Source organism: Pristiophorus japonicus, chromosome 3 (genome assembly GCF_044704955.1).
Source record: "Pristiophorus japonicus isolate sPriJap1 chromosome 3, sPriJap1.hap1, whole genome shotgun sequence".
NCBI lineage: Eukaryota > Metazoa > Chordata > Chondrichthyes > Pristiophoridae > Pristiophorus > Pristiophorus japonicus.
This window is the reverse complement of record NC_091979.1, coordinates 296355521-296371138: the sequence shown is the minus strand read 5'-3', so window position 1 is coordinate 296371138 and position 15618 is coordinate 296355521. Positions and strand designations below refer to the sequence as shown.

At 44.1% G+C, this 15618-nt stretch overlaps 1 pseudogene; it reads left to right on the top strand.

The window, feature by feature from the left end:
* The first annotated feature begins 231 nt into the window (after positions 1-231).
* The window catches only part of LOC139255898 (uncharacterized), an 81741-nt pseudogene continuing 66354 nt past the window's right edge, over positions 232-15618 (top strand).

Genomic DNA, 15618 nt, shown 5'->3' with positions numbered 1-15618 from the left:
TTGATACATGAAATTATACAAAACTTAAAAACTAAATTCGACTCTAATACCGAAGAATTGATGTATATAATTTTAACAAGCTGTGAGGCAGTTCAGCTTCACTGCACAGCCTGGTACACTTGACAAAAAGCTGAAACTTACCAGTGCTTAATACAGCCCTTTCTAAATAAAGAAGAAATAATAGAAGCTACACCCCGCATTTATTTCGGACCAGAAGGATTAGGGGTAGCCATGAATTTGACGCCCTTACAGCAGAAGCGGTTTAAAGAAGAGAACTCGACACCCCATCTGACATTGGCTGTAAAACCGCCAGCGAAACCCAAAGATATGGGTCCGATGATTGTAGAAATTGAAAAGGAGAAACAGCAACCAGGCTATCGACCTTGGGCAGTAATAGAATTACAGAATGTGCAGATAGAATTCATCGCCCGCACCAGGGGGATTCTCTGGTGGAAAGGTAAAAGTTATGCCTCCACTTTTAAAAAACAGCAGCCCCCTGAACAACCAAGCCCTAAGCTGCCAATGGCATTGAATCAAGTATCTTCGGAACTTTGGGCAAAACATAAGAATCATGTTGGGCAAGTACACTCTGCAGTACCCCATCGGGTACAGCTAAGATAAAGAACGCCGTGTTACCAAGCATTAAGCAGTGCAGACTGCCTCCAGAGGCAGAAGATGGGATAAAGCCAGTCATTTCTGCATTGTTGGAACAAGCAGTTCAAGAAAAGACACAGAGCCCGTGTAACACTCCGATACTGCCCATACCAAAGGTTAATAGGCCGAATGAGGGGAGATTTGTGCAAGATCTGAGAGCTATTAACAAGATAGTAGTCCCTATCACCCCTGTGGTGCCGGACACCAACATTATACTATCTGCTATCCCACCAACAGCAACTGTCTTTACGGTGGTAGATCTGTGTTCAGCCTTTTTCTCCATCCCACTAAGTCAGGAGAGTCAGTATCTGTGTTTGCCTTCACCTACAAGAAACAGCAGTACACCTGGACCAGGTTGCCCCAAGGGTATACAGAAAGCCCCGCCGTATATGCAGCAGCAGTAAAGAGAGACCTCGAAGACTGTACCTTATCAGACCAGTCCGTACTGCTGCAGTATGCGGACGACTTGCTTGTGGCTTCCAGCCACGGATATAGGTGTATGCAAGATTCCCTGAAACTATTACAACACCTGTGTGAAAGAGGGCACCGAGTGTCGTTACAAAAGTTACAGTTTTGTCAGACTCAAGTCCAGTACCTAGGTTTTATCATATCTCATGGGCAAAGGCAGCTAGGACCAGAAAGAATTCAGATAATTCAAAGAGCCACCATACCCAAGACAAAGAAGGATATCTTGTCATTTTTGGGGATGGTTGGGTACTGTAGACAATGGATCCCTGATTAATCGGGAATGGGATGCAGTCCTAAGATCAGCTGCTCTAAATGATGCCCCACCCAAGGTGGAATGGACCCCTGAGAGAGAAGAAGCATTTAAACAGTTAAAGAAAGCGATCACTAAGCGTTGGGACTTCCAAATTATGGAAAACCTTTTCAAATGTATGTGAATGAAAAAGAAGGATTTACAACAGCCGTACTGACCCAAGAACACGGTGGGGGAAATAGACCAGTGGCTTATTATTCGGTTTTGCTGCCTCCAGTGGTAAGGGGAATGCCAGCATGTCTACGTGCTGTAGCAGCTACCGCGGTGATGGTGGAGAAGTCGGTACCTATTGTTTTGGACTATCCATGTAATGTCATAACAGCCCACACTGTGTTATTACTGTTGAATTCCGCTGCCACACAACACTTTACAGCATCTAGAAGAACAGGTTATGAAGTATTACTACTGTCACACCCTAATTACATCTTTCGGCGCGCACTGGTAGTAAACCCAGCCACTTTCCTTCCTACTACTGACATAGAAGATCCAGACCAGCATGATTGTCTATTAACAGTGCAAGTAGCCACCTTACCAAGACCAGACTTGCTCACAGAACCTACGGACAATCCTGATCTCATTCTGTATACAGATGGATCATCGTACAGGCCGTCAGATGATTTACTTTTGGCAGGTTATGCAATTGTAAACCCCCATGAAACGGTTGAAGCATTTGCCCTGCCTCCCGGAACCTCGGCTCAGGCTGCTGAATTGTTTGCCCTCACCAGAGCTTGTATAATAGCAAAAGATCAAACTGCCAATATTTATACTGATTCTAGGTATGCATTTGGTGTGGTCCATGATTTTGGGCAACTATGGAAAAACAGAGGCTTTATCACCTCTGGAGGAAAGCATATTAAGCACTCTCAACTGGTGCTTAATCTATTAGACGCCATTCAGTTGCCAAGTAAGGTAGCCGTTATCAAATGTGCAGCTCACACAACCGGTGAGGATGAAGTAGCAGTAGGAAATAGGAGGGCTGACGAGGCAGCCAAACAGGCCGCTTCGGCACAGGCAAACTGCCTTCAAGCAGTCTCAGTCTCCCTTCCACAGACACTTGACATTGTGGAAAGTATTTTTATCTAAGCTGATACCATACGGTATTTGTGTGCCTTTTGATTAAAATGGAGTCCTGGCCCTTCCAGAACTTTCTGCATTTTAGCAGTCAGCTTGCATAAACAGCTAAACCTGCTGTTAGATGGCTGATGGCCATCAGACAGCTAGGAGAACAAGTCATGCTGAGACAAGTAACCCCCCATGGTGCTCTCCTATTGTCTACACTACAGGAGTTCCATGTCACCCCACCCTTATCTTCTAGCCATTATCTCTTCCCGAGACCGCATCCATTTGATGCAAACAGATAAACTGACCAGGAAATTGAAACAATCCTGACACAATACAAGACAGGTGATAGCCCATTACCTATGACTCATGGAGTAATGGCCGTTTGGCTTTCTGATAACCCTGACAAAAAGAAATATTTGGATACCATGTCAGGACCAGGATATAGTAATTAACTCTTTATCTGTATTCACTGACTGTGAGACAGAGCAATACACAGGGAGAGGCCATAATTTTGGTTTTACTGTATAAATATCTTGTTAAACTGAACCATTTCGGAGGTGTTCACTTAGCCCTTGACTGAGTGTGACCTACCCCTTGCGAGCAAGTAAATTAAAAAGGAAACTTCTACCGGAGCTGTAAGTGTCGGAGTCATTCTTTTCGGAGGTCGAGATTTCGACAGTTATTGGAGGTTCCACCGAGATGCATACTCTCTGTCCTGTGAGTAAAACGGATACAGGCATAGTGCCTCTCCAGTGAAAGGCTTCAGTGGCCAAACAAGGTGAGCCTTTTGCTCACAAGAGGTTTCTTCACTGTTGAATCGCATATGTAATCTGTTGTCCACAGCGGAGGTACTGCATCTACAAGACTCGGCATTTAAAAGTTAAAGGTATTTTTTTTATAACCATTTCTTTCTCAGCTCGCCAGCAGAAGAGAACAGGTTCTGGAAAAAAAATCTCGAGACAGCCCGGGGAAGGTTTCAGTAGGTAAGGGAGCGCTAGTCGATCGAAAAGGGTTCCAGGTTCTTATGTGATAAGATTTTTATTGTTTTTAATTCGGAAGGGGTTCTTATGTGATAAGACTATTAAAAAAAAAAGAGAAAAAAGAAAGCGCTAATCGATCGAAGGTTCTTATGTGATAAGATTTTTATTGTTTTTAATTCGGAAGGGGTTCTTATGTGATAAGACTATAAAAAAAAAGAAAGCGCAATCGATCAAAGAGTTTGGGTACGGAACCTTAAGTTTTATCAGTTTTTATTAGGATAAGTTAAGGACTCGGTCTGTAGTGGCGTACAACGCAGACTGAGAATTTGTTTAGAGGTTATGATTTGTGTACTCGCGGGAATATTGTTTGTTGTCCTTGTATTACTGTCGTGTGCAATACCTTTGTGAGTCATTGCCATTAGAGAAACGGGAAGAGTCACTAGGGAAAATTGTGATTCGAGGAAAAAAAAACCCACAAGGATTGATTAAGAAAAGAAACAGTAACTGATTGATCAACTACGATTGGTTCGTGCCAACATATCTCACACACCCAGACTGAGCCCGAATTAAGAGCCTTTTCAGGCCACGTAACGGCCAGGAGAAGTGGGCGTAGAGAACTCGGTTGGCCGAAAGGATTGTGAGATCAGAAACTGTGGAAAAAATCTTAAATCATCCAGAATGGGGGCTGGAGCAAGTAAACCACCATCAAAAGGCACACCAGCCTATGTCATGCTCCAGAATTGTGGTCAGTCTTCAATTGACCAAAGAAACAAAAACCGGTAAAGTGGACTAAGGGTGAAAACAGGCCATTTCCACCCGATGGTTCATTTAATTTAGAGAGAACAACATGTCTAGAGGAGTGTCTTATAAACAGAGATCCAGGTAGAAAAAAAAAAGGAAAGTAATAAAAAAGGCCTGGGTTCCGATTCTTCAAGTCCATGTAAAATTAACAGAGGAAGTAAATCAAATGTAAAAAAAAAGAGAACCTGATAGTGACTTATGGATTCAAAAAAAAATGAAGCTAGCAAAAGAAAAAGCTTTATTGAATGGAGAGAGACTTGTGAATGTCTTGTCTTTGAATGAGAGTGCGTGAATGTCTTGTCTTTGAATGAGAGTGCTTCTGTCTTTTTTTCCTTGTGTCTGGAAACCTGTTTGGAAAGGTTGTGGAGCTGCCTGTTTGTTTTAGCTCCACCCACTTTTTCAAACAAAGTGAAGTTTTTTAACCCTTCATAGTGTTGTCCTGTATGTGGGAAGTTTAAGACATTTTAAGTTAGAAGCGCAGGTGTGGATTTATTCGGATGAGAGGTTACAGAGCTAGGAAATGCACAAAGGATAGGTTTGTTGAGACATGGTCCCGTGGTTAAAAGTTGTAATGCTTTTTTTTAAAAAAAAGCCTTTGTGGGTCTCTCGAGGTGCAGGCTGGGGGAGTACACTCTCATTGTCCTTGGTGTAAAATCTTGGTACAAAAGCTTCTAGCTCAGTAAGAGGATTTTTTTTAGATAAAGAATGGCAGTACAATAATTGAATTGGGATTTTGAGATATTTCAGGTGATCTCCTTGATCAACATTTTGAGTGCATTGGAAAAATCTTGGGTTTGGAAGCCTTTTAATAAAATTAGAAAACAAGTACTTTACATTCTGTGATCTGTGAATCACTATAAGCATAAATGAGAAGTCCGTGTAACACACAGATTCGTCCAGTTCAGAAGCCCACACAAATGGAGGTTTGTCCATGACCTACGAGCTGTGAATGAATCTACTATATTCTCACAATGCTTAAAGGATGTGGAATGAAGTATCCCGGAATGCTTTCCAGAGTCTTAAGCAGTCCCTCACTTCAGCACCCGCCTTGGGATTACCAGATTACACTAAACTATTCAACTTATTTGTGCATCACAAGTCGGGTTTTGCACAATCTGTTTTGACTCAGTTACATGGGGACAGGCAGCGACCGGTAGCATATTTCAGTAGACCCAGTGGCACGCGGACTACCAGGATGTCTTCCTTCATTGGCAGCAGCTTATTATGCTATGCAACAGGCTCAGACAATAACTCTAAATCATCAGACCATTTTGTATATCCCCCACTCTGTCGAGATTTTACTTACTAAATGTGCCACCCCACACCTAACCTCCGCAAGAACCACTAAATACGAGGTCGAACTGTTATCAAATCCGAACCTTATCATCAAAAGATGTACTACCTTAAATCCAGCCATTCTACTCCCCACGGAAGACGACGGTGAACCCCATTCATGTGAAATGGTAACCGAATTAGTGACTAAACCACGTATCAATCTAACGGATGTACCAATGTGTAACCCTGATCTAGTGTACTATGTTGATGGATCAGCCTTACGAAATGATAGGGGCCAACCAAGAGCGGCTTATGCAATTGTAACTCAGTTTAATGTTGTCGAAACAGCCTCTCTTCCAGACTCCTTTTCAGCCCAACAAGCCGAATTATTTGCGTTAACTCGAGCCTGTATTCTGGCTGAAGGACACAGTTAATATCTACACTGACTCCAGGTATGCTTTTGGGGTATCACATGACTATGGACAAATTTGGAAGATTCGCGGGTACCTGACTTCTTCAGGAACCCCTATCAGAAAATGCAGAACAAGTGGAAAATCTTTGCGAGCCATTCAATGCCCCTTGAAACTTGCCATTATCAAATGCCAAGCACATACAGGCCAGTCGAATGAGGTGGCACTTGGGAATGCCAGAGCTGATAATGCAGCTAAGTCAGGGGGGATGCAGGTGTCATTGTTCCCACTAAGGAAAAATAATTGCTCAGACCCGCCACCCACTATTAATGACGTGCTGGCCTTTCAGACACAGGCCAGTACGGAGGAGATGGTGACCTGGACGAAGGATCAATGTTATAAAAATCCAGAAGGAATATGGGTTCACCATGACGGCCGCGTGGTGGCCTCTAGATCCTTACTTCCATGGATTGCCCGATGTGTTCATACATTCACACATGCAGGCAAAGGGGGATTGGCAGATTATATTTTGGCAACTTGGTATGCACCAGGTATTTCGGCAATTGCAAAACAAATCTGTGAAAATTGTGTTACCTGTCAGACAATGAATCCGGGTAAGACGGAAAAAGAATCTGCCTCCCACCCAAATCCAGTCGGGCCTTTTGTACATTTACAAATGGATTTTATTGAATTACCTATGTGTATGGGATTCAAGTATGTATTAGTTATTGTAGATGTGTTCTCTCGATGGATTGAAGCCTTTCCATGTAAAAAGGCCGATGCCACTACTGTTGCTAAATGTTTGTTAAAAGAAATTGTACCGCGCTTCGGAATTCCCGCTAAGCTTTCTAGTGATAACGGGTCACATTTCACGGGAACTGTTATAAGAGAAATGTGTAAAGCTTTGCAGATTAATCAACGTTTTCATTGCAGTTATCATCCACAATCAGCTGGACTTGTTGAAAGATATAATGGAATGCTTAAAAATAAGCTGGCAAAACTATGCAATGACACTGGACTGAAATGGACAGAACTGCTGCCCTTAGCTTTGATGGTAATGCGATCTGCAACCAACAGAACAACAGGCCTGTCACCGCATGAGATAGTTATGGGACGTCCCCAACGACTACCTTTTACAGCACCATTTACTGCAAAACAGATGGACATCCACAAAATGGAGGAAAATATGTTGAATTATTGTATTGCACTAACCAAATGTATTTCCAGCTTTCATTCACAGGTAAAGGAAGCCCAAGTCAAGCCAGGGGAATTCGTTTACATCAAGATTTTTAAAAAGAAAAGCAGTCTACAGCCAAGATTCGAAGGACCATACCAGGTCTTGCTGGCGACCAATACTGCAATCAAGGTAAAGGAAAGACCAACATGGATCCACGCATCCCATTGCAAACGGGCACCCGACCAGGAGGAAGGGACGAAGGAATCAGAGGAACAGAAAAAGGAAGACTGAATAAGGAACTGTATGGACTATGGGGACTGATGGTGCTGGGCTTGACAGGGTTTTACTTCACATTATTGATTACACCAGGGGCACAGACCCGCCACCGAAGGGAATTGCACGTAAACGTATTTATGGCACTGAGTCATAGGTATGCTCAAGAAAGAAACTTGTCGAGTTGTTGGATATGTTCCCATGTACCTGTCCACTCCAGGGGGGGTATTCCCCTGAGATCTGTCCCCTTTAACGAATCAGAAATGGTAGAATGGTTGACAGTGCAAAACAGGACAAAACTAACTAAGGGGCCAGAAACGAAGGAGCAAACAGAATGGAGGTCGGCAGGGTATAAACTTACAGCCTTCCAGGGATGGTACCAGCCAAATTATGATAATAACCATCAGCCTCCCTTCCTAAGCATTACTCCCAGAATAGGAAATCCTGAATGCCTAGTGAGTAATGAGACTAAAGGACCAGGAGCTGACGCCCTATAATTGCACCTACTTTATTTGTGGCCATAAAGCCTATCCATGGTTACCAGCCAACTGGACAGGGTCCTGTTACTTAGGATATGTGGTACCCCTTATCAGATCAGTAAGGACTCTAAGGGAGGCCTATGGAAGCCACAGATTTAAACGGGATTTGACGTGGCTAAACGGAATATTCAAGGTAATGGTGCCACCCTATGGAATAGTATCGACCGAATGGCAGTTACGGGAACTGGCTAACTTAGTAGAATCAGTAGCCAACGCAACTTCCCAAGCCTTTGAAGGGATAAATGACGAAATGGTAGCTATTCGAACAGTGGCTCTCCAAAATCGTATGGCCTTAGATTATCTCCTAGCCAAGGAGGGAGGAACATGCGCATTAATAGGTGAAGGATGCTGTACGTATATCCTAGATAAATCAGAATATATCGGCAGTCTAGCTGAAAACATCAGGATGGTTGGGAGCCCTGGGGAAATCTGTGGGACAGGGTTTGGTCATATTCCTGCTGATAGTCTTCGCCCTGTATCTATTATTTGTCATCGTTAAGTGTTGCTGTGCCAGGGTGGGAGAAACTATGTTACCTACCGAGACCACGGCTAGAGTTATGGTAGCAACAACTGCTGAAAGCTCTTGTGTGGAAATGGAAATGGAGAGACTGTACAAGATCAGAATGGATTGAGTTGTCCTTGTGAAGGACAAAATGGGGGAATATGGAAAGTATTTTTTATCTAAGCTGATACCATACGGTATTTGTGTGCCTTTTGATTAAAATGGAGTCCTGGCCCTTCCAGAACTTTCTGCATTTTAGCAGTCAGCTTGCATAAACAGCTAAACCTGCTGTTAGATGGCTGATGGCCATCAGACAGCTAGGAGAACAAGTCATGCTGAGACAAGTAACCCCCCATGGTGCTCTCCTATTGTCTACACTACAGGAGTTCCATGTCACCCCACCCTTATCTTCTAGCCATTATCTCTTCCCGAGACCGCATCCATTTGATGCAAACAGATAAACTGACCAGGAAATTGAAACAATCCTGACACAATACAAGACAGGTGATAGCCCATTACCTGTGACTCATGGAGTAATGGCCGTTTGGCTTTCTGATAGCCCTGACAAAAAGAAATATTTGGATACCATGTCAGGACCAGGATATAGTAATTAACTCTTTATCTGTATTCACTGACTGTGAGACAGAGCAATACACAGGGAGAGGCCATAATTTTGGTTTTACTGTATAAATATCTTGTTAAACTGAACCATTTCGGAGGTGTTCACTTAGCCCTTGACTGAGTGTGACCTACCCCTTGCGAGCAAGTAAATTAAAAAGGAAACTTCTACCGGAGCTGTAAGTGTCGGAGTCATTCTTTTCGGAGGTCGAGATTTCGACAACATCCAACTACTTAAAACAGCCCAACAACAAGTTACTATGCAGGAAAGAAGGACTTGGGAAAACCAGGGTTATTTTCTGAGAAACGACATTTGGTATCACCCTGATGGGCGAACTGTTTGCCCTAGATCTCTATTCTTGCCCCTGTCTCACCTGGCACACGGTCAGGCTCACATGGGCAAAGGAGGGATGATACATGCTATTAATGCACAGTGGTATGCAACAGGAATAACAGTAGTAATTGAGAAAGTTGCTAGAACATGCCAAATTTGTCAACAAAATAACAGAGGTAAAACACCTGCTGAATATGATCATCTACCCCAACCTAGTATGCCCTTTGAAAATTTGCAAATTGATTTTGTCCACATGCCTCCAGTATCAGGTTTTAAGTACCTATTGGTGATAATAGGCATGTTCACAAGGTGGGTAGAAGCGTACGCCACTAAGAGAGACGATGCCCGAAGAGTAGTAAAGATTCTATTTAAATAAATAGTACCAAGATATGGGATACTTATGGGAATCAATAGTGATAGGGGAACACACTTCACAGGAAAGAAAGTGCAAAATCTTGCAGAAGCATTAGGTTTCCAGTGGAAGTTACATATACCATATCAACCACAGTCCACGGGAATGGTAGAGAGAGCGAATGGAATAGTAAAATCTACCCTCACCAAGGTATGTCAGGAAACAGGATTAAAATGGCCAGGTGCCTTACCATTGGTACTGTATACAATGAGAAACCAAAGAAACCGAAATACTAGTTTGACACCACATGAAGCCTTGTTGGGAAGACCAATGCCTACCGGCGTAAAACCACCATTGTTGGCTGAAAAAATAGCATTAATTTGGAATGATGAAAAATCACTAAAGTATGCTCAGGCCATGTGTGAAATAGCAAGGAGTCTGCATGAACAAATAAAGCAGACACAGGTGCCCCCGTCGGAAGGAAATATGCACCCTTTTATGCCTGGAGACCAAGTGTTGGTAAAAACATTAAACAAAGAATCCTTTTCTCCTAGGTGGAAAGGACCATATCAGATAATTCTCACAACACGAACCGCGCTGAAGTTGGAAAAGCATCCAAATTGGGTGCATGCAACCCGTTGTAAATATTATTTTCCCGACGAAATACAGACAAAAGAAAAGGCATTGAACCAGGACGTACTACGATTGCCTGACTAAGAAAAAGGCCATCTTCTCGCTGAAGAACTGTACCTGCTCTTGTGTTAAATTAAATATTTGGACTTGAAAGTACTGCCCAAAAGTTCAGGAACGGATGTCAGAGCTCATTTGTGTGCCAGTTTGGGCCTTTATTATTTGGCCCACTGTTACAATAACAACACGTCCACACGGTAGTAACGACTTAATTAACCCTCAAAAAAGTTGTAATTCAAAAGGATGTAACGTTACTATGGAGATAGTAAGTAAGACACGAAAATAAATTTGGTGTCAGTTCCAAGTAATGCCCCAGCTGTTTGGACAGAACTTCTGGTACCCAGAATTTAAAGGAGATTGGGTCGATGAGAAGAATATGACACATCACCAGAGGGGATGTGCTAGGTGGCCATTCGGAATGGTATGTCCCTATCAGACCGCCATATACGAACCATGCTCACTGCAGCACTCCATTGGAGTATGTAAATGGGGATTAAAGCCAACAAATGACACTGAGATTGCAGAAATTGGACCGAATGAAATCTGTGTGACAGGAAGCAAATCTGTCTATCTGGATGGAATTCTATATAGGCCCCCCATTAATACATGCATGAGAGGAGTATACACCTTGTATGACCCTGAAGAAAAAAGAACTTATACCTTTGGGCAGTGGCAAAATGTAGAAAAATGCCTGTCTGTGCATAGGATTGACCCCCTACCCCCTATAATTAATTTGACCAGACTGCACAATATGATATGTAATGACAAGCAAATTGAGGAAGCTCTGTCTAAACGAGGCAGAGACATCCACCAATTCAAAATCGAAATGGCTTACAGGAAGGGACAACTAGTAAGAATCGCAGATGAAGTCACCTCCTTAACAGTACACCACTGGTGGGATGTGTTTTACGGATGGTCCCCCAGGGCCTCAGCCGTATTGAAACTGGCCATACACCCCATAGTAATCTTGGGTGCAGTTATGCTTGCGTTGTTGATAATCATTTGTGCAATGTGGATGAAATTGAAAAAATTAATTGGTCAAGTAATGGACCTAGTATCCCGCGTGGAAAGAAAAAGTGTGTTCATAAAAGAAAGGTTAAATCGCATAGAAGAAAATATAGATGATTACGACGAGGAAAAATGCCTTGAAATGCGATCCTACCCTGAAGGGTATGAACCCCCTTTTAAACATGAAAAGAATATGAAACCGTGTTGATCCGGAAAAGATCAACAAGGAGGGAGTTGTAGAAGAAAACAATCCATGTCCTAGGTTAAAGGAAGGGTTAAGTTCGCTTTTGCTGATTCTGTAGAATTCACGGAGCTAGAGAAAATTACCGAAACTTATCAGCCTCAATGAACAGAATGTTGTATATACATGACTATCTGGTGTTTACCGAAACTTATCAGCCTCAAAGAACAGAATGTTGTATATACATGACTGTCTGGTCTTTGCATGAGTTTCCAGATACCTTGCTTATCAGCATAGGGACAGAGAGAAACTATGCAAGAAACAGATAAAGTGTGCCTACCGGGGTGAACTTTGTACTCACAGTTTCATATGAATAATGCTCATAGATACAATGACCTTTGTACTCACGGAATGTATGAATAATGTTTATGCGTGGCGAGTTGCAGATAAAATTCCTGTTTCAACTGTATAAAGATAGAGCGAAGTTGCCTGTAAAATTCAGAGTTCTGCCTTGGTGTGGACTAAGCGGGCTCTCCCAGATATCTCATTAGTTTTAGAAATAAAATTCTCTCGAAGCGCAATTCTGAAAGTCTCCGCCTGAGTTAATTTAAGCTAAATTTCCTCGACACAAGTCGTTTGAAGAATTGAGCACACTGGTAAGAGACCACCTGAAGCCAGCGAGCAGCCTACACATGGCCAGACACAGGTTCTACAACTACAGACGCTGTGTGGGCCAGAGCATACCCGACTTCGTGACGGAACTTCGGAGGTTGGCTAGTTTATGTGAGTTCTCCGATGAACTGAGGAGAGAAATGCTGAGAGACTTTTTCATTGCAGGAATAGGCCACGCAGGCATATTCCGAAAGCTCATAGAGACCAAGAACTTGACCTTAGAAGCAGCAGCACTGGTTGCACAGACATTCTTGGTAGGGGAAGAAGAAACGAGGTTGATTTACAATGCAGGTGCGACAACTAACGAAATATCAGAACAAGAAGTTCACAGCACTAAACAAGCTGCTACCTCCACACACAGACAAAACCGGGAGAACATGCTCTCGACAGCAGGCAGAAGCCATCAAGGGCCACAGGAATGGCCGTTCCCACCTCATCAACCCACAATGCGAGCAATCAACTACTAACTGAGAGAAGCTCAAGAGAGATCAGCCAGACGCAGCTCATTCTTTGGAAACACTTTGAGCAATGGAACAGGTCTGTGATGGAGGTGTGGGGGTGGGCACTCGCAAAGGGGATGTCGATTTCAGCAGGCTGTTTGCAGAAATTGTGAATATACAGGGCATTTGGCCCGCATGTGCAAAAAAACGGCAGCTCAGCTGGTATACGAATCGGATGGGTCGGAAAGCGGACCAGAAGATGGTGGGGACAGTACCCAGGACACCGATGTACAGCGGGTCAACACGATCAATGGCCGCTGCTCCTACAATAGGACGCCTCCTATAATGATGAGGGTCCTACTCAATGGGATATCTGTCAACATGGAGCTGGATACGGGAGCGAGTCAATCTCTCATGGCCGCTCAACAATTTGAACAACTGTGGCCGCATAAAAGAGACAGACCAAAACTCACAAGGGTCGGCACCAAACTAAGGACCTATACCAAAGAAATTGTACCAGTCCTCAGCAGCGCCATGCTCTCTGTCACAAACAAAGGGACAGTGAACCGACTTACCCTGTGGATTGTCCCCGGAGACCCCCAGCACTGCTGGGGAGAAGCTGGCTGGCAAAACTAAACTGGAAATGGGATGATGTCCATGCCATGTCATTAGAGGAAAGGACCTCCTGCTCAACAGTTATAAAGCGATTTGAACATCTCTTTCAGCCAGGTGTGGGCACGTTCAAAGGGGCCAAAGTCAAAATCTACATCACACAGGATGCTAGACCAGTCATCACAAGGCCAGAGCTGTACCCTATGTGATGAGGGAAAAGATTGAACACGAACTAGACAGGCTTCTGCGGAAACGCATTATATCACCTGTGGAATTTAGCGACTGGGCAAGTTCCATCATCCCAATCATGAAGCCTGATGGATCCGTACGAATCTGTGGGGACTACAAATCTACCCGCTGCCCAGAGCGGAGGACTTATTTGCCACATTGGCTGGAGTTAAACTTTTCTCAAAATTAGACCTCACATCTGCGTATATGACGCAAGAATTGACCGAGGAATCCAAGCTACTCACCACCATCAACACACATCGAAGCCTTTTCATGTACATTCGATGCCCATTCGGCATCAGATCGGCAGCTGCCATATTCCAGCGCAACATGGAGAGTCTGCTCAAGTCCATCCCGGGGACGGTTGTATTTCAAGACGACATACTTATCACGGGCAGGGACACTGACTCCCATCTCCGTAATTTGGAGGAAGTACTAAAGCGGTTGGATCGGGTAGCCTACGAGTCAAGAAATCCAAGTGCTTGTTTCTCGCACCCGAGGTTGAATTTTTGGGCAGAAGGATTGCCGCTGATGGAATCCGCCCAAGAGTCCAAAACAGAAGCAATTCGCCTGGCACCCAGGCCCCGGAATGTCTCAGAGCTGCGCGCCTTTCTCGGGCTACTCAATTACTTTGGGAACTTTATTGCAGAACTTAAGCACTCTGCTGGAGCCTCTCCACATGCTACTCAGGAAGGGGTGCGATTGGTTTTGGGGGAACGCCCAGGGATGACACTAAGTTGGGTGGCAGTGTGAGCTGTGAGGAGGATGCTATTAGGCTGCAGAGTGACTTGGATAGGTTAGGTGAGTGGGCAAATGCATGGCACATGAAGTATAATGTGGATAAATGTGAGGTTATCCACTTTGGTGGTAAAAACAGAGAGACAGACTATTATCTGAATGGTGACAGATTAGGAAAAGGGAAGGTGCAACGAGACCTGGGTGTCATGGTACATCAGTCATTGAAGGTTAGCATGCAGGTACAGCAGGCGGTTAAGAAAGCAAATGGCATGTTGGCCTTCATAGCGAGGGGATTTGAATACAGGGGCAGGGAGGTGTTGCTACAGTTGTACAGGGCCTTGGTGAGGCCACACCTGGAGTATTGTGTACAGTTTTGGTCTCCTAACTTGAGGAAGGACATTCTTGCTATTGAGGGAGTGCAGCGAAGATTCACCAGACTGATTCCCGGGATGGCGGGACTGACCTATCAAGAAAGACTGGATCAACTGGGCTTGTATTCACTGGAGTTCAGAAGAATGAGAGGGGACCTCATGGAAACGTTTAAAATTCTGACGGGTTTAGACAGGTTAGATGCAGGAAGAATGTTCCCAATGTTGGGGAAGTCCAGAACCAGGGGTCACAGTCTGAGGATAAGGGGTAAGCCATTTAGGACCGAGATGAGGAGAAACTTCTTCACCCAGAGAGTGGTGAACCTGTGGAATTCTCTACCACAGAAAGTAGTTGAGGCCAATTCACTAAATATATTCAAAAGGGAGTTAGATGAAGTCCTTACTACTCGGGGGATCAAGGGTTATGGCGAGAAAGCAGGAAGTTTCATGTTCAGCCATGAACTCATTGAATGGCGGTGCAGGCTAGAAGGGCTGAATGGCCTGCTCCTGCACCTATTTTCTATGTTGCTATGTTTCTATGTTTCAACAAGGCATACAACCTTCTGTGTTCCAACAGTGTTTTGACTTTCTTTGATCCAGGTAAAAAGCTAGTTCTCACAGGCGATGCGTCAGCATATTGGGTCGGGTGCGTTTTGCAATATGTCAATAGTGCGGGCAAATTACAACCCAAAGCTTATGCCTCCAGGTCACTTTCGCGGGCGGAGCACGGGTATGGAATGGTAGAGAAGGAGGCGCTCGCGTGCGTGTACGGTGTCAAAAAGATGCACCAATACCTTTTCGGCGCCAAGTTCGCATTAGAAACCGACCACAAGCCCCTCACGTCCCTCCTATGGAGAGCAAGGCAATAAACGCCAAAGCCTCGGCGCGAATTCAATGGTGGGCACTCATGCTGGCGTCCTACGACT